At 42.3% G+C, this 24,994-nt stretch overlaps 1 protein-coding gene across 1 annotated transcript in view; it reads right to left on the minus strand.

Annotated features, from left to right (window-relative positions):
• LOC140468175 (voltage-dependent P/Q-type calcium channel subunit alpha-1A-like) overlaps window positions 1-24,994 on the minus strand; it is a 620,416-nt gene that overhangs the window by 564,340 nt on the left and 31,082 nt on the right. The gene's annotated exons all lie outside the window — the stretch shown is intronic.

Consider the following 24,994-nt stretch of genomic DNA (forward strand, 5'->3'; position numbering starts at 1 on the left):
AACAAAATAATTTTGATAGATGGATAAGGGCATTGAAAATAGATCAAAAATATAATGCTATTAGAGAGACAATTATTTTGGAAGAGTTCAAAAATTCACTTCCTGAAGTAGTGAGAACTCATGTGGAAGAGCAGAGAGTTAAGACTACAAGATTAGCAGCAGCAGATGTTGGTTCATAAATCAAAGTTTGGCTTCTGACACCAATTTCAATCTGTGAGGAATAGAAATTGGGGAAAAGAGAAGTCCTCAGGTGTTAAGGGAAAAGAAGATCTGGTTGAAGACAGAAAAGTTAGTTTACCACAGAATAAAAAGGAAACCAATGAGGGGGAAAGGAAAGGAAAAAAGCTCAAGAGTTTTCACTATACTAAAGTAGGCCACATACATTCGCAGTGTTGGTGGTTTGAAAAAAGCATTGGGAAGGCAGATGTGGGAAAACAAGATAAGCCAATGAGTTTTATTGAAATAGTAGAGGAAAGCACAGTGGACGCTAAAAATATGCAACAGAATGCACAACCTGATCAGAGGTTGGTTGAGAAGAAAGTGCCAGATCTCTTTAAAAAATTTACTTGCATGGGTAAAGTTTACTCATGAATGCCTTGGGAGCAGGTAAAGATATTAAGATTTTAAGAATTACGGAAGCAAGTCAATCTTTGATGGTGAGAGATGAAGAGTTATGTAATTCAGAAAGAGTATTGCCAGAAAAGGTGATAATTTGTGGAATTCATGGTGAGAAGATCAATGCTGTATTATATAAATACAGTTGAGTGTCCAGTGAAAAGTGGTGAAATGGTTCCTGACATACAGCTTATCATTGATATAGCTGAATCACAGGTGGGAATGATGCCTCCTGTAGTGAAAAATCAAGCAACTGAGGTAGTACAGGAAATACATCATGGGATTTTTCCTGACTCTATGGTAACAAGATCACAAAGCCACAGGTCGAAGCAGGAAGAAAAATCAAAGAATAAAGGTAAAGACATTGAAGTTCAATTATCAGAGACTATGTTTAATCAAATCATTGTGAAAAAAGACAGAACAGGTGAAGGACAAAGTGGATATTTTTAGTCCAGAGAAATTAACTGAATTACAGCAAAAAGATGAAAAACTAAAGTAGTTTTATTAAAAATTATACATAAAAGAACTTGAGTGTATCCCAAAATGTTACTATCTTAAAAATGATGTCTTAATGAGAAAATGGAGACCATCACATATTCAGGCCGATGAGAAATGGGCAAAGGTTCATCAGATTGTTATAGAAATGAGATGCTGCAGGTAACTCATGAATTACCAGTAGGAGGTCATTTGTGAGTAAGAAAAACTCAAGCCAAAATACAAAATAATTTTTATTGGCCTGGACTGCATAACGATGTGGTTGAATTTGGTCTGGTCTACAAAAAGTTATCCACCACCAATCATGAGTGAATATGCCAGAACAGCAGAACTTAGATCGAATCCAGTGGTTGGAATCAATTCTCTCTGCCTAACACTTGCTGCCAATGCTGTTGGCATACAAGTATTCCTGCTTTGTAGCCTTCACCAGGTTGATACCTCATTTTTAAGTAAGCCTGGTACTGCTCCTGATATGCCTTCCTGCAATTTTCGTTGAATTAAGGTTCAGCCTATCATCATGGTAGAATGTGAGCTATGCTGGACAATGATGTTGCAGATTGTGTTGGAGTGTGATTCTGCATTTGTGATGGCCCACAGTGCCTTATTTATGCCCAGTTTGGAGTTGCTACATGTGTTTGAAGTTTGTATCATTTAGCATGATGATCATGCCTCACAACACGATGTAAGGTATTCTCAACATGCTGGCAGGTCTTTGTCTCCACAATAAGATCAGTTCTACCAATACAGTCATGGTCAGATGCTTGTGAGGCAAGCAGATTGGAGAAGATGAGGTCAGGTATGTTTTTACCTCTTGTTGGTTTCCTTGCCACCCCTGCAGTAGATCCAGTCAAGCAGCAATGCCCTTTGGGATTCGACTTGCACAATCAGTAGTGCTGCTGCCAAGCAACACTTGGTGAGGATTCTTGTATTGAGCTAAGTACAGGTTTATATTACTCAAATTCTTTAAGATCCATCTGTTTTTGAGATGAACCAAGTAAACTTTCTCTTGTATATCTTTTCTGAGATAAGGGGACCAAACATTTTCACTGTATTTTTGGGGTGATCTAATTAATGATTTGTACAGTTTTAGCAAGATTTTCCTATTTTTATACTCCATTCCACTTTGAACAAAGGCCAACATTTCCATTTGCATTCCCTATTACCCACTGAACTTGGATGCTGGCTTTTTGTGATTCCTGTACGAGGATCCTTAAGCCCCTCTATACTGCAGCTTTCAGCAGTTTTTCTCGATTTAATTAATATTCACTTTCTCTACTCTTTCTGTCAAAGTGCATGAACTCGCATTTTCCCACATTATAGTCCAACTGACAACTTGTTTGCCTACTCACTTGGTGTCACCTTCATCTCTTGCCTCCCACCTACTTTTGTGACCATTACGAACTTGGAGATGTTACATTCAGTTCCTCATCCAAGTCATTAATACATATTGTAAATAATTGTGGCTATAGCACTGACCCCTGTACCACTCCACTAATTACAGGTTGCTATCCTGAAAATGTCCACTGAAACTGTCCCAACTCTCTGTCTTCTATTCGTTAGCCAATCCTCTAAGTATCATAATATATTACCTGCAACACTTGGGCTCTTATTTAGTAGCTTTATGTGCAATACCTTTTCAAATACATTTTGGAAACCAAATTAATTACATCTACTGGTTCCTCTTTAACTATCCAGCTTGTTATCCCCTGAAAGAATTCTAATAACTTTTTCAGGCTATATTTCCCCTTCATGAAGCCATGCTGACTCTTCTTGAACATATTGGAGGACTTTTAAATGCTCTATTATTACATCCTTTATTAATAAACACTAACTTTTTCTCACTAACAAATATTAAGCTAATGGGCCTTTCGCTGTCTGTCTTTGTCTCCCTCCCTTTTTGAGCAAGGATAACACATTGGCAGTTTTCCAATCTCCTGGACATTTCCAGAATCTAAGGATTCTTGGAAGATTACTATCAGCCCATCAGGTTTTAGAGATTAATCAGCCTTTAGACCTATTAGTAATCCTGGCGGTTTTTCTCTTGTGATAGTTAATCTATTTGTATCCTCCATACCTCTTGCCCTGGATTATTTGGCATTTTTGGAATGCTATTAGTGTCTTCTAATGTGAAGATTGATGCAAAATCCTCAACTCCTCTACCAGTTCCTAGTTTCCCATTGTTACTTCCTCAGTCTCATTCTAAAGGGCTTACATTGTTCTTCAGCAGTTTTTTTCTACTGAACACCTTACCCAGTCCACTCCGGCCACCTCTGCCCTCATTCAGAGGTAGTTACCCTTAATTAAATTCAGCACTATTGTTTCTGACACAAGTTGCTCATTCTCAAGCCAAATGCCAAATTCTACAATGTTATGGTCACTGTTTCCTACAGGATCTTTTACTGTAACATTATTTATTAAACCTGCCTCATTACACATTATCAGATCCAAAATAGTCTGATCCCTGGTTGGATACTCAATACAATGATCTAGGAAACTGTCCAAAATACACACTTTGAATTCTTCCTGGTCAACAATGATTTATATACTGCTTTGCTTACATACCCTCATTTAGGGGCAGCACGGTGGCTCAGTGGTTAGCAATACTGCCTCACAGCACCAAGGTCTCAGGTTCAATTCCAGCCTTGGGTGACTGTGTGGATTTGCACATTCTCCCCGTGTCTGCGTGGGTTTGCTCCAGTTTCCTCCCACAGTCCAAAGATGTGCAGGTTAAGTGAGTTGGCTATGCTAAATTGCCCATATTGTTAGGTGCATTAGTCAGAGTAAAATGAGTCTGGATGGGTTACTCTTCAGAGAGTCGATGTGGACTGGTTGGGCTGAAGGACCTGTTTCCACACTGTAAAGAATCTAATCTCCTGATCTTTTCGCTGTCCTATCGTTATTTGGCCTATAGATTATTTACACCAGTCTTCTTCCCTTTGCTATTTCTTACCTCCACCCATACGGATCCCATATCTTCCTATCCAAGATAATTTCTTGCTATTGTACTTATTCCATCTTATACTAAAAAAGCTATCCCACCACCTTTTCCTTTCTGCCTGGCCTTCTGAAAAGTTATGTATCCCTGAATGTTTCACTCCCAGCTTTGCTCCTTATTACTATGTCTCCAAAACAGGTATAAAATCATGTCCATTAAGCTCTATTTATATTGGTAATTAATATAGTTTGTTCTGAATACTATGTGCATTTAAATAAAGAACTATTAATTTTGCCTTTTTACCATTTTCATCACAGTGACCCTGTTTGTTGTTTATTTTCAAAATCATGTTTGTACACTCTGTCCCTTCCTGTCTTATTCTAGGCATCATTACCTAACTAGCTTCTCTGCAATGCTGCCTTATTTTTTTGCTGTATAAGCAATACATAGCCCCTCTCTGAACCCTCCCTTCCTCTATTTCGCTTAAAGCCCTCTCTACAGCCCTATTCAATTTGGCACTGTTCCCAGCATGATTCAAGTAAAGCTCATCCCACTGAAACAGCTCCCTTCTACCCACTGTTGCAGCAGCTAAGAACTCTTTTACAATAATTATATACCTTCGTTCTGTTTTGGTCAAAGAATGAGAAACACAGTGCACCAGTCTTCATTTAATTTACCCCTGAATCTGAAAAAGTGCACCTCATCCAGTCGATGATACTTCTCTGACAATAATTGTTGGCTCATTATAATTCAGAACTGCCAATGTGTTCAGTGATATTAACATTTCCTTAATCCTTTTAAACAACATTTGGCTTCTTCCCAGCAGAGAACCTGGTCTTGCCTTAGCAACTGATATAATGGTTCATTCATATTTGTTAAATTGGCAAAAAACTTCCCCACTAGATTTACCATCCCCATGATTCACTAAAACTTGGTAACATTTCAAGGAGGCCAAAATTCTTAATCACTCTGGCTTTAAGAGGATCTGCTTTGACTCCTGATTCATATACAAAAGCACCCTAGGAATTTAATAGTCATTGTGAAAATTCACATTTATGATTACGGGCAAGACCTGATTCTTGTGGATGTTATAGCACAGATAACCTTCTGTCATCATGATCCCAAGTCCATGAATTAGAGAGTCAACCATGTGGAAAATTTCTCCCTCCAATCACTCCAGGATACTCACGATGGGGAGGTGCCAGTGTTGGACTGGGGTGGACAAAGTTAAAAATCATACAACACCAAGTTATAGTCCAACCGGTTTATTTGGAAGTACAAGCTTTCAGAGCGCTGTTCCTTCATCAGGCAGCTAGTGGGACAGGATCATAGGACACAGAATTTATAGTAAAAGATCAAAGTGTCATACAACTGATGCAAAGTATTGAACAAACCTAGATTGCTGTTAAAGCTTTAATGACTTAGAATGACACAGGTTTCGAGTAATTAATATGTAAATTCTTTCAAGTCATTGTGCGCAAATGTGACAAAGTATATGCCTGTGACAGTTTGTGTGGGTATGTGTGTGTCTGAGAGACAGCATGTGTATGAGAAGGGGTCTGTGTGAGTGTGTGAGTGAGAGTGTATAATGTAGTGGTGTCACCTGTAGTGTGACATGAACCCCAGATCCTGGTTAAGGCCATTCTCATGAGTACCAAACTTGGTTATCAGTCTCTGCTCAGCAACTCTGCGTTATTGCGTATTGCAAAGTCCGCCTTGGAGGACAGTCATCCAAACGCCCAAGGTCAAATGTTCTTGACTGCTGAAGTGTTCCCCGACTGGAAGGGAACATCCCTGCCTGGCGATTGTTGCATGATGTCCATTCATCCATTGTCATAAATCTGTTTGGTCTTGCCATAGACCATACCTCGGAGCATCCTTACCTGCAGCGCATGAGATAGACAACATTGGCTGAGTCACATGAGGACCTGCCATACATGTGGTGGGTGGTGTCTCCACATGTAATAGCAGTATCCTTGTCAACCGTCTAACAAGTCTTGCAGTGGTTTCTATGACAGGGTTGTATGATGTTGTGGTAGTTTGCTGCAAACAATGGTCTGTTTAAGGATTGGCAGTTGTCTTAAGGCAAGAAGTGGAGACGTAGTGAAGATCTTCGCAAGGTGCCCATTCTCTTCAATAATGTGTTGCAGGCTGTGATGAACATGGTGTAGTTTCTCCACTCCCGGGAAGTACTGGATGATAAAGGGTACCCTATAGGTCGTATCCCATGTCTGTCCACTGAGAAGGTCATTACGGTTTCTCACTGTGGAACGACGAAACTGGTGATCGATGAACTGAGCATTCTATCCTGTTCTTGTGAGGGCATCCTTCAGCACTTTCAGGTGTCCATCGTGTTCCTCTATATCTGTGATCTAGTTCTGAACTCCTTTAGAGATGTGAGAGTGTTCTGTTCATGGTGGTTGTAGAACTTTCTTCTTCTGAATAGAGTACTAAACCCAAGTTTCTATTTCTTGTTTAACGATATTAACGTGAGTATGTCAAGCCTATGTCCTCAGTGCACTCCTCAGCTGAAAAGCATATACTAGGCTGAAGAAAGGGCAGTTTCCACCTTTATTATCTCAAACGTGTCCTGCAAAGAGCTGCCAAGGATGAGATCACCAATTTAGAGGGTCTGATGCACGTAAATTCTGTCAGCATACTGTTTATGATGCAGTTTGGGGAGTACACAGTTGTTCTGATCCCACTGCGGTATAGGTAACAATTGCCAAAATGACCAATTAAACCACCACATTTCTTAAACTTTTTTGTTGATTTATCAACAAAGCTTATTCAATGAAGATGCAGTTATTGGTTCACATATATAATGAATAATTTGGAAGTAAAATGCTTATGCCTCACAAATACACACACACACACACATACATAAGCACACATAGACACACACTCCCTCCTTTCCTCTCTTTCTTCAGGAAAAGATGAAAAAAGGATTAACTTTCTGAAAAGAAAATTTTGGGCAATAGGCTAGTATTCAAGGCTAAAGGATAAATGTAGAGTGTTCTGGAGTCTACTGTTGATGTTCTAGCAGTGTGTTCAAACACTAATCAAACATGGCTGTCTGAGGCCTTGCAGACAAATCTTGCTCAGAAAATACAATCTTAACATGTTTCTTCAATAAATCTTCCAAAAAAATAGTCTGAAATCAATGAGAGATATTTCTTTTCAAGAATGGGAGAGATCAAATAGGCACTTTGTTCTCAGCAAGCTTTCCTCCAACTCAGCCTGCTGTTTGTAGGTTTTCCTCCAAATAAACCAGACAAAATAAGAATCTCCAGCCAGTCACTGTTTAAAACAACCCTAACAAGGATAAAAGCAAATTACTGCGGATGCTGGAATCTGAAACCAAAAGAGAAAATGCTGGAAAATCTCAGCAGGTCTGGCAGCATCTGCAAGGAGAGAAAAGAGCTGACGTTTCGAGTCTAACTGACCCTTTGTCAAAGCTAAAAAAGGGGAGAAATAGGGAGGTATTTATACGAGGCTGAGAGAAGGTGAGGAGAAAGTGAGGACTGCAGATGCTGGAGATCAGAGCTGAAAATGTATTGCTGGAAAAGCGCAGCAGGTCAGGCAGCATCTAAGGAACAGGAGAATCAACGTTTCAGTCATGAGCCCTTCTTCAGGAATGAGGAAAGTGTGTCCAGTAGGCTAAGATAAAAGGTAGGGTGGACGGACTTGGGGGAGGGGCATTGGAAATGCGATAGGAGAGAGGAGGGAAATATATCCTTGGTGGTGGGGTCCGTTTGGAGGTGGCCGAAATGACGACGGATGATACGATGTATATGGAGGTTGGTGGGGTGGTAGGTGAGGACCAGTGGGGTTCTGTCCTGGTGGCGATTGGAGGGGCGGGGCTCCAGGGCGGAGGAGCGGGAAGTGCAGGAGATGCGGTGGAGGACATTGTCGATCACGTCTGGGGAGAAATTGCGGTCTTTGAAGAAGGAGGCCATCTGGGTTGTACGGTATTGGAACTGGTCCTCCTCGGAGCAGATGCGGCAGAGACGAACGAATTGAGAATATGGGATGGCGTTTTTACAGAGGGCAGGGTGGGAGGAGGTGTAGTCTAGGTAGCTGTGGGAGTCGGTCAGTTTATAATAAATGTCCGTGTTGATTCGGTCACCCGAGATAGAAATGGAAAGGTCTAGGAAGGGGAGGGAGGAGTCTGAGACGGTCTAGGTAAATTTGAGGTCAGGGTGGAAGGTATTGGTAAAGTGGATGAACTGTTCAACCTCCTCGTGGGAGCACGAGGCAGCGCCGATACAGTCATCAATGTAGCGGAGGAAAAGGTGGGGAGTGGTGCCAGTGTAGCTGCGGAAGATGGACTGTTTCACATATCCTACGAAGAGGCAGCATAGCTGGGGCCCATGCGAGTGCCCATGGCTACTCCTTAGGTTTGGAGGAAGTGGGAGGATTGGAAAGAGAAGTTGTTCAGGGTGAGGACCAGTTCAGTCAGTCGAAGGAGGGTGTCAGTGGAAGGGTACTGGTTGGTATGGCGGGAAAGGAGGAAGCAGAGGGCTTTGAGTTCTTCGTGATGGGGGATGGAGGTGTACAGGGACTGGATGTCCATGGTGAAGATAAGGCGTTGGGGATCGGGGAAGCGAAAATCATGGACGAGTGGAGTGGTGTCCCGAACGTAGGTGAGGAGTTCTTGGACTAAGGGGGACAGGACCGTGTCGAGGTATGCAGAGATGAGAGAAGGTGAGTCATGGTTCCAGAAGCAAAGGTAGCAATAAAGAGATGATAATTACGGTGCATAGAGAGATTATAGGGAGATTAGGAGTTGTGAATAACAAGGATGTACATCAAAGCAAGCAAGTATCACCTTTACACAAAGCCCTGTTTAAAAAAAAACTCCACTGAGCTGTCAATCATTAAAGAAATCATTTCAAGTGTCTCCACAAAACCCAAAATAAATTCATTGTGCTCAACCCTTTAAAACTTAAGTCCTCCAAGCAGCATTTAGTATAAAGTATCTTAGTAATAGCACACCCATTGCTAAGCCATCGAATTCTGAGCCCACTCAGCCACACTCATTGGCTGGATTAGTGGTGCTAGAAGAGCACAGCAGTTCAGGCAGCATCCAACGAGCAGCGAAATCAACGTTTCGGGCAAAAGCCCTTCATCAGGAATAAAGGCAGTGAGCCTGCAGCATGGAGAGATAAGCTAGAGGAGGGTGGGGGTGGGGAGAGAGTAGCATAGAGTACAATGGGTGAGTGGGGGAGGAGATGAAGGTGATAGGTCAAGGAGGAGAGGGTGGAGTGGATAGGTGGAAAAGAAGATAGGCAGGTCGGACAAGTCAAGGAGACAGTAACTGAGCTGGAAGTTTGAAACTAGGATGAGGTGGGGCAAGGGGAAATGAGGAAGCTGTTGAAGTCCACATTGATGCCCTGGGGTTGAAGTGTTCCGAGGCGGAAGATGAGGCGTTCTTCCTCCAGGCGTCTGGTGGTGAGGGAGCGGCGGTGAAGGAGGCCCAGGACCTCCATGTCCTCGGCAGAGTGGGAGGGGGAGTTGAAATGTTGGGCCACATGGCGGTTTGGTTGATTGGTGCGGGTGTCTCGGAGATGTTCCCTAAAGCGCTCTGCTAGGAGGCGCCCATAAGACCATAAGACATAGGAGTGGAAGTAAGGCCATTCGACCCATCGAGTCCACTCCGCCATTCAATCATGGCTGATGCGCATTTCAGCTCCACTTACCAGCGTTCTCCCCGTAGCCCTTAATTCCTCTAGACAACAAGAATCTATCAATCTCAGCCTTGAAGACATTTAGCGTCCCGGCTTCCACTGCACTCCGTGGCAATGAATTCCACAGGCCCACCACTCTCTGGCTGAAGAAATGTCTCCGCATTTCTGTTCTGAAATGACCCCCTCTAATTCTAAGGCTGTGTCCACGGGTCCTAGTCTCCTTGTTTAACGGAAACAATTTCCTAGCATCCACCTTTTCCAAGCCATGTATTATTTTGTACGTCTCTATTAAGTCTCCCCTTAATCTTCTAAACTCCAACGAATACAATCCCAGTATCCTCAGCCGTTCCTCATATGCTAGACCTGTCATTCCAGGGATCATCCGTGTGAATCTCCGCTGGACACGTTCCAGTGCCAGTATGTCCTTCCTGAGGTGTGGGGACCAAAACTGGGGCCTAACCAGAGCTTTATAAAGTCTTGGTAGTACATCTCTGCTTTTATATTCCAACCCTCTTGAGATAAGAGACAACATCGCCCAGTCTCCCCAATGTAGAGGAGACCACATCGGGAGCAACGGATACAATAAATGATATTGGTGGATGTGCAGGTGAAACTTTGATGGATGTGGAAGGCTCCTTTAGGGCCTTGGATAGAGGTGAGGGAGGAGGTGTGGGCACAGGTTTTACAGTTCCTGCGGTGGCAGGGGAAAGTGCCAGAATGGGAGGGTGGGTAGTAGGGGGGTGTGGACCTGACCAGGTAGTCACGGAGGGAACGGTCTTTGCGGAAGGCGGAAAGGGGTGGGGAGGGAAATATATCCCTGGTGGTGGGGTCTTTTTGGAGGTGGCGGAAATGTCGGTGGATGATTTGGTTGATGCGAAGGTTTGTAGGGTGGAAGGTGAGCACCAGGGGCGTTCTGTCCTTGTTACGGTTGGAGGGGTGGGGTCTGAGGGTGGAGGTGCGGGATGTGGACGAGATGCGTTGGAGGGCATCTTTAACCACGTGGGAAGGGAAATTGCGGTCTCTAAAGAAGGAGGCCATCTGGTGTGTCCTATGGTGGAACTGGTCCTCCTGGGAGCAGATACGGCGGAGGCGGAGAAATTGGGAATACGGGATGGCATTTTTGCAAGAGATAGGGTGGGAAGAGGTAGCTATGGGAGTCAGTGGGTTTGTAAAAAATGTCAGTGTCAAGTCGGTCGTCACTAATGGAGATGGAGAGGTCCAGGAAGGGGAGCGAGGTGTCAGAGATAGTCCAGGTAAATTTAAGGTCAGGGTGGAATGTGTTGGTGAAGTTGATGAATTGCTCAACCTCCTCGCGGGAGCACGAGGTGGCGCCAATGCAGTCATCAATGTAGCGGAGGAAGAGGTGGGGAGTGGTGCCGGCGTAATTACGGAAGATCAACTGTTCTACATAGCCAACAAAGAGACAGGCATAGCTGGGGCCCATACGTGTGCCCATGGCTACGCCTTTGGTCTGGAGGAAGTGGGAGGATTCAAAGGAGAAATTGTTAAGGGTGAGGACCAGTTCGGCCAAACGAATGAGAGTGTCAGTGGAAGGGTACTGTTGGGGACGTCTGGAGAGGAAAAAACGGAGGGCTTGGAGGCCCTGGTCATGGCGAATGGAGGTGTAGAGGGATTGGATATCCATGGTGAAGATAAGGCGTTGCGGGCCGGGGAAACGGAAGTCTTGGAGGAGGTGGAGGGCGTGGGTGGTGTCTCGAACGTATGTGGGGAGTTCCTGGACTAGGGGGGATAAGACAGTGTCAAGGTAGGTAGAGATGAGTTCAGTGGGGCAGGAGCATGCTGAGACAATGGGTCGGCCAGGGTGGTCAGGCTTGTGGATCTTGGGAAGGAGGTAGAACCGGGCAGTGCGGGGTTCCCGGACTATGAGGTTGTTCAGTGGGGCAGGAGCTGAGTGTCAGCCATTCAGGACCTTCCGAATGGTAAATTTCCACTGCCTCATAATCTTCTGGGTGCCATACAACGCTGCAATGATACCTTCAAGCAAGGTATGAAGAGGGCAGAATTTGACACGACAACTAGGAGACAGTAACTGACAGCCATGGCCTCTAAAGGTTGACTGTTTGGAAGGATAGTGTCAGAGGTGAGCAGAAACAAAAAGCTCAGCTGGCCATGAAGAGGGCCCAGAGAAAACAAAGGCTCACACATCATGCACTCTTAATCCCACTGTCTTCTCCTACAGCAAATGTGGCAGAAATTGACATGCCAAAGAATGAGACGCCTGAGTCACGACATGTGATGTTTAACACAGAGTTGACAATTATAGCACAAAATATCAAAGACAGAAGACTTCCACAGACCATCACAGATTTGTAGGGGTTAATAGCATATTATTTCTATTGCTAAATATTAATAACATTCATAGCACTACACGAGCTCTGTTGCCCTTGCTTAATTTCCCCTCAATCTGCTGCTTGTCTAATTTTATACATAAAAAGGAGCTATCCTATTGGCTCTTTCGATTGTATGCCAGTAATCAGTTAACTTATGCCATTCAGTATCTACAAGTACCCTTCAGCCCCACTGATGTTACATCCTTCCCATTATGTCAACCATTAGATCAGAGGCTAAGCAGCAAGTAACTCACCTCCTGACTCCCCAAAGCTCAGAGATGTGTAGGCTAGATGGATTAGCCATGGGAAATGTAGGGTTTCAGGAATAGGGTAGGGAGTGGGTCTGGTTGGGGTGCCCTTCATAGGGTTGGTGTGCATTTGATGGGCTGAATGGCCTGCTTCCATACTGTAGGAGTTATATGAAAATGAGCATAAACTCTATGCTGACACTGCAGTATAATACTGAAGGAATATTGCATTGACTCTGATGCCCTTTGCTGGATAACATGCTGAACTACTGTTTCTGCCTATTGTGTTGAATGTTAAAGAAAAACAGAGAATTCTAGCCAATGGTCTTTTGTCAGATATTAAAATAACTGATCATTGTCTCATTTGTTTGTCAGATCTCATTGTAATTAGAACAGTTACTGTCTTTGCCTACAAAAGCATTGTATACCCTCTACTTAGCGGCATTAAAAACATGTTAAGGTGTTTCAGAAATAAAGTTTATCTTTCTTCAATGATGTTTGCTTTAATGTTAATAAATTAATTAAAAATTATATTACAAGGCATAGAAAAGTTTTGAATTCAGCTTTAAAATATGCTTCATGTCCAAGTTTAGAAATTTCTAAACACCTGAATCAAAGATTGGACTGTCTACAACACAAGGCCAGCTCCTGGTTACAGTATATGTGACAGATTATTGAAACAAATGCTACACTGCAGATAGCTGGGAACATTTAAGCACCTAGTGGGTTAATACGTAAACTCAAGTGGTGGAATTTGGGCCTGAGGAGATAGTGCTGAATAGCACAACTGCAGTAATTGGGAAAGCTAATTAGATGAAATGGAACAGCATTTAATGTAATTCAGATAATTGCCAACAACCCGTACTGTTTGAACTAATTAGCTTGCATTGTGTAGAATTGAGAGAGCGCTATTTGAGGGTATTTGAAGGTATTGGGATTTCAAGTTTAATGGCTTGATTTTCCTAAAATGTTAAAATAACACTTCTGGTAATTTTGCATCATGTCAGTGTTGCTCTTGCCAAACTAGCATATGCTGTTTTCTTAACTTCAATACAATGTTGACTCATTATGTGCTTTCCAGAATTGAGATGACACAATATCAATATCATTTCACCTGTGGGACTTCAGGTCTGGCTTAGACTAACGGGTTGAAATTTTGCAATCTTTGCTGGACATAAGATGAGATGGATTTTGAGTTATTTCAATAAAGTTCACAGGGCTCCTATAAGACTCAACTACTCTGAATTGGGCAATAATTGCCAGTGTCACTCAGACAAGCCCAATGATGGCTGATGTGTGAAATGAAAAATTGTCAAAGAAGATACTAATCAGAGACTGCTACATTATTGGGGCAGGTAGCTGAAACATCAGTGTACTGTGTTATAACTTATCCAAAAATGCCCATCATTGACTCATGATGCATATATTAGAAAGAAAAGATCTTCTCAAGTATTAAAACCTCAATTTAAGTAACCTCAAAAATTTATAAATAAACAAATCTAACAGAGCACACCTCATTTCAAGGCATATATTAAAATAGGTGCATCACCAAAACACCTCCCAAACATCTCCCAAAATCTTTGTGGAGCATGTTTATGAGCAAGCATCATGATGCTGCCTGAACTACTGTGCTTTTCCAGCACCATTAATCCAGAATAAGACAATTTATAGAATTCTGCTCAATTGTATCAGTTTACAACTGATAACATCACTAATATGACATGTGTAGAACACTCCCTACATATTGTGTTAATATCATCACAGCATTCCCACAGCCAGATTCAGGTTTCATGCAGAGTACAGTTGCTCTTTCCCAGCAAGTACTCCTTTAAGTTAGAAACATGTAGGGGAACTGATGGCTTAGTGGTATTATCACTAGACTATTAATCCAGAAACTCAAATAATGTTCTGGTTCAAATTCCACCACAGCAGATGGTGGAATTTGAATTCAATAAAAAACAAACTGGAATTAAGAATCTACTGATAATCATGAAATGATTGTCGACAGGAAACCCCATCTGGTTCATTAATGTCCTTCAGGGAAAGAAAGTTGCAAGCCTCACCTGATCTGGCCTACATGTGACTCTAAACTCACAGCAATGTGTTGCTTCACAATTTCCCTCTGAAATGGTCTAAAGGGCGTACCATTTTGAGACAAAGAATCAAAGAAGTGAAACCAGACAGACCACTTGGCATTGACTGGAAAAGACAATGGCAGAAACAGTCCTATCAACCCTGCATATTCCTCCTTGGCTAGTGCCAAAATTATGACAGCTGTCTCACAAGACTAGTCAAGCAACAGTCTGACAGTCATACTCACAGAAGCATATCTTACAGACAATCTCCCACACACCACTATCACCATTCCCAATATTTGCTATTGGCAGGACAGATGGCAGCACAGTGGTATACAGTCAGGAGGGAGTTGCCCTGGAAGTCGGAAACATTGATTCTGGACCCCTCCCCTAAGAAGTTTCATGGCTTCAGATTAAACATGGTTTAAGTGCTGGAGTAAGGCAACAACCTTCCGGCTCAGACAAGTATTGCTAGTAACGGCACCTTGGCTGATACAAATACAAGGATTCTCCTTGCAATCACCCAAGAAATCATACAGTAGAGAAGACACCAAGCATGAAACCTTTCTACTAGCACTGTTTCTTTAGATTCTCAAACCCATGTATATACCTCAGTACTTAAAAATCAGGTGTCAGTTTGGTGAAGTTACAACATCAAACAACAGAAACAATTGGGTCAAGTAATCCCACAACCAATGGATAAGATCTAAACTCAACAGTTGTGCCACATCCAGCCATGAATGCTAATGGACAATTAAATTAAGTGGTTAAAGAAATGGCTCCATAAATATGCCCATTATCAAGAACGGAGGACTACTTCAGTGGAAAAGACAGGTCGAGAGCATTTCCACCACCTTCAACTCGAGTACCCACGTGGATGATCCATCTCAACTTCCTCTGATGTCTCCAGCATCACAAATGCCAGTCTTCAACTAACTTGATTTACACCATGTGAGATCAAGAAATGGGTGAAGTCACTGAATGCTGCTATGGGGTCTGAAAGGAGTCTGGTAATGGTACTGAAGACATATGCTCCAGAACTAGCCACGCCTCTACCCAAGCTGTTCTAGTACAGCTACAGCATTGGCATCTACCAAAATGGAAAATTGCCCAAGTGTGTCTTATGTTCAAAACAAAGCAGGACAAATCCAACCTATGATCACTGTATCAGATGATTCTCAATCACCAGCAAAGTGATCTAAAGCTTCATCAATATTTCTAGCAAAGGATTGACATGCTCATGCTCACAGACAATCAACTTGAGCTCTACTCCAAAACCCATAGCAGTTTTGGTCCAACCATGGACAGAACTGAACTCTAGAAGTGAGGGGAGAGTGACTGCTCTTGGCATCAAGACAGTACTTTTCACAGTATGGCATCAAAGAAACCTAGCAAAAGTAAAATCAAAGACAATGTTTAGATTTTCGTGTTGGGCCTGATGCAAAGGAAGTTGGTTGTGGCTTGTAGGTCAATCATCTCAGCCTGAGGATATCATTGCAGTGGTTTCTCAGAGTAATTCCTAGGCCCAACCATCTTTAACTACTTCATCACCTTCCTGCCATTATAAGGTCAGAAGTGGGGATGTTCAGCACCAATCATGATCCCTTGGCACTAAAGCAACCCATATTCATAGGCAGCAAGATCTGGACAACAACCAGGCTTTGGCTAATAAGGGGCAAGTAACATTGCCTGGCACTTGTGTGGCATGAATGACCATTTCCAAACAGACAGAATATCAGCATCTGTCCTGAATGTTCAATAGTATTATCATTGCTGAATCCCCCACTATCAACATCTTATTTTTTTTTAATTCACTCGTGGAATGTGGGCATTGCTGGCTGACCAGCATTTATTGCTCATTCCTAATTGCCCTTGACAAGGTTGTGGATAACTGCCTTCTTGAACCGCTGCAAGTCCACATCAATAAGTAGATCCAAACTGTCCTTAGGGAGGGAATTCCAGAATTTTGACTCAGCAACAGTAAAGGAAAGGCAATATATTTCCCTGTCAGGATGGTGAGTGGCTTGGAAGGGAACTTGAAGGTGATGGAGTATCTGTAGTCCTAATCCTTCTAGATGGAAGTGATTGTGAGTTTGAAAGGTGCTGCCTAAGGATTTTTTATGAATTTCTGCAGTACATCTTGTAAATAGCACACACTGCTACTATTGACTATCAGTGGTCAAGGGAGTGGATGTGGTGCTGATTGAGTGAGATGCTTTGTTCTGGATTGTGTCAAGCTTCTTCAGTGTTATTGGAGCTGCACCCATATAGGCAAGTGATGAGTATTCCATCACACTCCTGACTTGTGCCTTGTAGATGGTTGTTAGGCTTTCGTGAGTCAGAAGGTGAATTATTTGCTGCAGTATTTCTGCCCTCTGACCGGCTCTTATAGCTACTGTATCTGTATGGGGAGTCTAGCTGAGTTTTGAGTCAATAGTAATCCCAAGGATTTTGATGGTGGTGGATTCAGTGATGGTAACACCACTGAATATCAAGGGGGTGATGGTTATATTGTCTGTTATTGGTGATGGTCATTGCATGGCATTTGAGTAGCATGAATGTTACTTGCCACTTGTCAGGCCAAGTCTGTTTGTTGTCTAGATCTTGTTGCATTTAAACATGGGCTGCTTCAGTATCTGAGGAATCTCAAACAATGCTGGAGATTGTGAAATCGGCAAACATCCCTATTTCTGACTTTGTGACAGAGAGAAGATCATTGATGAAGCAGCTGAAAAAGGTTGGGCCTAGGATGATATCTTGAGGAACTCCTGCAAAGAGGTCCTGGAGCTGAGATGACTGGCATTGACATCTTCCTACATGCCAGGTATGATTCCAATCAGTGGAGAGTTTGCCCCTGATTCCCGTTACCAATAGCAAGACACTGAACAATACTGTGACCACAAGAGCAAGCCAAAGATAGGAATTCCATGGAAAGTAACTCACTTCCTGTTTTCCCAGTATCTGTTCACCATCTATAAGGCACAAATCAGGACTGAGATAGGATACTCTCTCATTGCTTGGATGAGTGGAGCTCCAATGAAACTTCTGTAGGAATCCAGGATAAAGAAGCCCCCTTGAATGGCATCCTATCCACCAGTTCAACATTCACTCCCCTCACACTGATGCAGAAGTGTGCACCATTTATAAAATACACTGCATTAACTCACCAAGGCTTTTTTGACATAATCTTCTAAAATCCAACCTTTACCACCTAGAAGATTAAGGGCAGCAGATGTTTGGGAACACCAATATTTGAAAATTCTCCTCCAAGTCACACACTTGGAATTTATCATAATTACTTCACTGTTGCTGTATTAAAATCCTGGAACTCCCTTCCTAAAAGTACTGTAGGTGTACTAACACCCAGGGATTGAAGCAGATCAAGATAACAAATAATTACCACTTTTTCAACAGTAATTAGGGATAGGCAATAAATGCTAATGCAGCCCACAATGGCCACATCCCATGAACAAAGAGAAAAATTATACTTAGAGACATCAGTTATCAATTGGAGAAAAACTCTCAAAATAAAATCTAGTGATGCTTTTTGATTATGCTTTAGCTTATTTCATTCCTCCAGTGGTCTTCTGGGCCAGACATCCCTCTGGGGTATGAAAAGGCAATTACGCTGCTTCCAGGTTGCTCCCTGGACTTTGAGTCGTGTAACATGCGTAATTCAGTAACAGCCACCGATGCAAGACTTCTGGCCTCAAATCTCTGCCTCCCAATAGAGATCTGCAATACTATAACTAGCTCAGCAAAGGTAGGGAGGCTAATTTCTATGAATCTATTGAGCACCTTCAAAAACCTTATTCACACAGTTTAGAATGGAAGCTCAAATTTTGAAGAGAAAAATGGTAATCAGCCCAGTCTGCTTCTGCTAACTCTTTGAAAAAGATCAATCCAATTTAGTCCAGTGCCCCATTTCTTTTTTCTTAATAGTCATGTAAAATTTGTCCTCATCAACATTTATTCAACTGCCATTTAAAATTTCTTATGGTATCTAATACCACTATTCTTTCAGGTAGTGCAGTCCAGATCCTAACAATTCTTTGTGTAAGGAATGTTCATAAAGAGTCATCATTATGGGTTTCAAATAGGTCAATTGTGGCTCCACTGACAGGTTCAGCCAAATGTGCCAGAAAAGTTACCATTTGTATATAATCCTCAATTTTAGTCAAAAGAAGTTAGCAAGCTACTATTCAATACAGGGAGGGCCCCAACAAAGTAAAGGCCTATTACATTTGCTGTATTTTTGAGAATTCAACAAAATGCATCAAGATTCTACAGCTAGTCAGAGCAATAATGGGAAACTGAAGCCACCAACATTAAGGAAAAGTGATCAAAAAGAATGGGAAAATTAAAAACATCGAGGAGAAAGTGAGGACTGCAGATGCTGGAGATAAGAGCTGAAAATGTGTTGCTGGAAAAGCGCAGCAGGTCAGGCAGCATCCAAGGAACAGGAGAATCGACGTTTCGGGCATCAGCCCTTCTTCAGGAATCAGAAAATTAAAAACATGCCTTATGAATAATAAAACGTAACAAAAAGAAATTTGTACTAATAATCACTGTTAAGGAGGCTTATGTGTTGATGAGGCAGTAAGAGGGGGAGATGTGCCCTTGTTAGTCAAGGATAGTATAACGGTGGCTAGGAGAACTTTTGACGAGGACTCATCTACTGAGGTGGTGTGGGCTGTGGTTAGAAACAGAAGAGGAGAGGTCACATTGCTTGGAGTTTTTTATAGGCCTCCGCAGAGTTCCAGGGAAGTAGAAGAGAGGATTGGCAAAATTATTCTGGGTAGGAGTGAAAGGAACAGGGGGCCATTATGGGGGACTTTAACTTCTCTAACATTGACTGGAAATGCTATAAATCTAGTACGTCGGATGGATCAGTTTCTGTCCAATGTGGACAGGAGGGTTTCCTGACACAGTATGTCGAAGAGCCGACAAAAGGAGAGGCCACACTGGATCTGGTGCTTGGTAATGAACCAGGCCAGGTGTTTGATTTAGTTGTAGATGAGCACTTTGGAGAGAGTAACCATAATTCAGTTACGTTTAGTTTAGTGATGGAAAGGGATAGGTACATGCCACAGGGCAAGAATTATCGATGGGGCAAGGACAATTATAATGTGATTCGGCAAGAATTAGGATGCATAGAATGAGGTCGCAAAATGCAGGGGATGCAGACAATGGAAATGTGGGGCTGGTTTAAGGGACAGATATTGTGTGTCCTTGATAGGTATGTCCCTGTCAGGCAGGGAGGAAGTGATAAGGTAAGGGAACCATGGTTTACTACAGAAATTGCATCTCTTGTTAAGCAGAAGAAGGAGGCTTATGTGTTAATGAGGCAAGATGGTTCAGATGAGATGATGGAGAGTTACAGATCAGCTAGGAAGGATTTAAAGAGAGAGTTAAGAAGAGCAAAGAGAGGACATGAGCAGTCTTTAGCAAATAGAATAAAGGAGAACCGTAAAGCTTTCTATAGGTATGTGAGGGATAAAAGGATGACTAGGGTAGGAATAGGGCCACTCAAAGACAGAAGTGGAAAGTTGAGTGTGGACCCTGTGGAGATAGGAAAGGTGCTAAATGAACATTGCTCATTGGTTTTCACTCAGGAAAGGAGAACATTGTAGAGGAGAAGAATGAGGTGCGAGATATTAGACTAGAAAGGATCGAGGTTAGTTACGAACAGGTGTTATCAATTCTAGAAGGAGTGAAAGTAGACAAGTCCCTGGGCTAGATGGGATTTATCTGAGGATTCTCTGGGAAGCTAGGGAGGAGATAGCAGAGCCTTTGGCTTTGATATTTGAGTCATCATTGTCTACAGGTTTAGTGCCAGAAGACTGGTGGATTGTAAATGTTGTGCCATTTTTCAAGAAGGGTAGTAGAAATGACCCAGGTAATTATAGACCAGTGAGCCTTACGTCTGTTGTAGGAAAGATTTTGAAAAGGATTATAAGAGATAAGATTTATAACCATCTAGCAAGCAATAAGTTGATTTCAGATAGTCAACATGGTTTCGTCAAGGGCAGGTCGCATCTCACCAATCTCATTGAGTTGTTTTGAGAAGGTGACCAAGCATGTAGATGAGGGTAGGGCAGTTGACATGGTACATGGACTTCAGTAAAGCCTTTAATAATGTTCCACATGGTAGGCTGTTGGAGAAAATGCAGTGGCATGGAATTTAGTAGTTTAGTAGATTGGCTTTCTGAAAGAAGGCAGCGAGTGGTGGTTGATGGAAAATATTCAGCCCGGAGTGCGGTTACTAGTGGTGTGCCACAAGGATCTGTTTTGGGACCACTGCTGTTTGTCATTTTTATAAATGACTTAGACGCAGGCATAGGTGGATGGATTAGTAAATTTACAGACGACACTAAAGTCGGTGGAGTAGTGGACAGTTTGGAAGAATGTTACAGGTTGCAGGTGGACTTGGATAAACTGCAGAGTTGGGCTGAGAGGTGGCAAATGGAGTTCAATGCAGCTAAATGTGAGGTGATGCATTTTGGGAAGAATAACAGGAAGGCAGAGTACTGGGTCAATGGAAAGATTCTTGATAGTGTGAATGTGCAGAGGGATCTTGGAGTCCATGTACATAGATCCCTGAAAGTTGCCACCCAGGTTGATAGTGCTATTAAGAAGGCATACGGTGTGTTAGGTTTCATTTGTAAAGGGATTGAGTACTGGAGCCGCAATATCATGAAAGCAAGCATGCAGGTACAGCAGGTAGTGAAGAAAGCTAATAGCATGCTGGCCTTCATAACAAGAGGAATTGCATATAGAAGCAAAGAGGTTCTTCTGCAGCTGTACAGGACCCTGGTGAGACCACACCTGGAATATTGTGTGAAGTTTTGGTCTCCAAATTTGAGGAAAGACATTCTGGCCATTGAGGGAGTGCAGCGTAGGTTCACGAGGTCAATTCCCGGAATGGCGGGACTATCTTACGTTGAAAGATTGGAGCAACTGGGCTTGTAGACCCTTGAGTTTAGAAGGCTGAGAGGGGATCTAATTGAGACGTATAAGATTATTAAAGGATTGGACATTCTGGAGGCAGGAAGCATGTTTCCGCTGATGGGTGAGTGCCGAACCAGAGGACACAATTTAAAAATAAGGGGTAGGCTATTTAGAACAGAGTTGAGGAGAAACGTCTTCACCCAGAGAGTGGTGGGTGTGTGGAATGCTCTGCCCCAGAAGGCTGTGGAGGCCACGTCTCTGGATACTTTCCAGAAAGAGTTGGATAGAACTCTTAAGGATAGTGGAATCAAGGGTTATGGGGATAAGGCAGGAACAGGATACTAATTGAGGATGATCAGCCATTATCATAATGAATGGTGGTGCTGGCTCGAAGGGCAGAATGGCCTACTCCTGCACCTATTGTCTATCATGCTGCAACTATACAAAACGCTAGTGCGGCCATAATTGGAATATTGTGTACAGTTCTGGTCACCCCATTACAGGAAGGATGTGGAAGCATTGGAAAAGGTGCAGAGGAGATTTACCAGGATGTTGCCTGGTCTGGAGGGAATATCTTATGAGGAAAGGCTGAGAGACTTGGGTCTGTTCTCATTGGAAAGAAGAAGGCTAAGAGGGGATTTGATAGAGACATACAAGATGATCAGAGGATTACATAGGGTCGACAGTGAAAGTCTTTTTCCGAGGATGACAACATCAGCTTGTATGAGGGGCATTAACTACAAATTGAGGGGTGATAGATTTAAGACAGACATCAGAGGCAGGTTCTTTGCACAGACAGTGGTAAGGGCGTGGAATGCCCTACCTGCTAATGTAGTCAACTCAGCCACATTAGGGAGATTTAAATAATCCTTAGATAAGCACATGGTTGATGGTGGGATAGTGTAGGGAGACGAGCTGAGAATAGTTCACAGGTCAGCGCAACATCACAGGCCGAAGGACCTGCTGTGCGCTGTATTGTTCTATGTTCTATATTCTAATCATCACTAATCAAGGATGTTGCAAAACTTGAAAGGGCCCAGAAAAAATTTACAAGGATGTTGCCACGGTTGGAGGATTTGAGCTATAGGGAGAGGCTGGGGCTGTTTTTCCTGGAGCGTTAGAGGCTAAGGGATGACCTTATAGAGGTTCATAAAATCATGAAGGGGTTGGAAAGGGGGTGGGGGAGTCCCGAACTAGAGGGTATCGGTTTAGGGTGAGAGGGGAAAGATATAAAAGAGACCTAAGGGGCAACGTTTTCATGCAGTGGAAATGAGCTGCCAGAGGAAGTGGTGGAGATTGGTACAATTACAATATTATTTAAAAGGCATCTGAATGGGTATATGAAGAGGAAGGGATATTGGCCAGGTGCTGGCAAGTGGGACTAGATTAGGTTTGGATATGTGGTCGGCATGGACAAGTTGGACTGAAGGATCTGTTTTCATGTACATCTCTATGACTCTATGCCTCTAATAAGTTTCAAAATGGTTGATGGACATTCAGTTCTTTGCTGAATAAACTATGCCAAAGGTATATGAGCACCATCTAGTGGCAGCAATGTGTTTAAACATCAGAAACACATTCTGAACTTTCCTTTGGGCTCAAGTAAGATATAAAAAAAACTCTAACCTTGCAATTATCTTTTTAAATGTGGTATAATAAAGTTTTGGTTCCAATGGTTGGCATCAAGCATGTAGAAATTATAATGTTTTGCAAGGAGTTTCAGTGCCTTTGACACTGAAAATATTGGACTTCTTCAAGGACACCTTTTCAAATAAAGCTAGTGCTTTATTTACTTTATTTGGAAACTAGTGCTTCCAAATAAACCTGTTGGACTATAACCTGGTGTTGTGTGATTTTAACTTTGTCCACCCCAGTCCAATACCTGCGCTTCCAAGTCATGATTTTCAAATAATGTCAGATTTACAGGGATTTCTTGCAAATACTGGCACAGTTATTGACATGCAACTAGGCACTTTATATCTTAGCTTTCAAATAACAGTATTTGCTATCCAAAAGAAAAAAAAGTCTCAAAACAGATGTCCACAAATTCCAAGAGTTGGGGTTCAGTGACAAACAGCAGCCCTTACAAGTTAGGCAACATAGGCAACAGCACCAGCATATAAAGTGAGCAGCAGATAGCAGTGACATTTTCAGTCCATTTGTAAAGTCAACTGAGGAGTCATGTCAAGTGGTGTGAAGAAAAGCCAAAGAATAAAGGAGCAACCTGATGGACTACTGTCAAATGTGGCATTGGATTGTAACCAGAATATCAATTATTGCCATTTTATGGTGATTACAAATAAGTAAAATGCATAGTCTGGATAAATGACATTCAAAGCCTACAGAAACCATAACTGATAAGGCCATGAAAAGTCTCTGGGAAGCCATTAATAGCAAAACCATTCCTTTTATTCAATGTACAATTTGGCCCAGAATTTGCTGAGTACACAATCCTGACACGAGGGGTGCAACACGTCAATCAGTACAATGAACTTAGTTTCATCTCAGTTTCCTTGTTGTTCTCAGGTATTCAATTAATACAGAAGTAATGCTGCACAAACTCAACAGGCAGACCTCATCAATATCCCATTTTTAAATCGAAGTGTCACATTTTTGAAAGTTAAGTTTAATCTGAATCTGAAGTGACTTTAATGGATTTTAAGATGTTCCTTCGGGGACTTGGATTTCACTGGCTGGGCCAGTATTTGTTACCTATCTCTAGTTGCCATTGAGAAGGAAGTGATGAGCATCATTCTTGAATTGTTGCAGACAAATAGTGCAAGTACATCCACAATGCTATCAGGCAGGCAATTCCAGTGAAAAACAAACAAACAACGATATTGGAAATCAGAAAGAAAACAGAAATTGCTGAAAAATCTCAGCAGCTCTGGCAGTACCTGTAGAGAGAAAGCAAGTTAATGTTTTGGGTCCAGCGACTCTTCTTCAGAACAGTTCGTCTTAGTGCCATCCACAAGCTTTGGCACTACACGTAGTCCCCAACTCCAAATCATCTATGTAAATTGTAAACAATTGTGGTCCCAACAATATTGAGCAATTGTAAACAATTGCGGCACAATATTAGTCACAGGTCGACAACCAGAAAAGTACTGATTTATCCCCACTGTTTGCTTCTTGGTGTTTAACCAATATATTGACAGTAATACCGTGCACCTTTATCTTATGCAGCAACCTTTTGTGCGGCACCTTGTCAAATGTTTTTGGAAGTCTAAATACACCACATCTATTGAGTCCTTGTTGTCCACCATGGTCATAATGTTTTCATAGAATTCCAGTAAATTAGTGAAACATGACCTGCCCTACATGAACTCATGCTGTGTCTACCCAATGAGGACAATTACTATCTAGATGTCTTGCTATTTCTTCCTTGATGATAGATTCAAGCATTTTCCCCACTACAGAAGTTAAGCTAACTGGCCTATAATTTCCCCATCTTTTGTCTACCTCCTTTGTTAAACTGTGATGCCACATTTGCTGTTTTCCAATATACTGGAACTGCCCCAGAGTCCAACGGATTTTGGAAAATTGTCACAAGCGCATTTGCTATTTCATCCATCATCTCTTTTATTACCCTGGGATGCACTCCATCAGGGCCAGGAAACTTGTCTACTTTTAG

This window comes from Chiloscyllium punctatum, chromosome 46 (genome assembly GCF_047496795.1).
Source record: "Chiloscyllium punctatum isolate Juve2018m chromosome 46, sChiPun1.3, whole genome shotgun sequence".
NCBI classification, from domain to species: domain Eukaryota; kingdom Metazoa; phylum Chordata; class Chondrichthyes; order Orectolobiformes; family Hemiscylliidae; genus Chiloscyllium; species Chiloscyllium punctatum.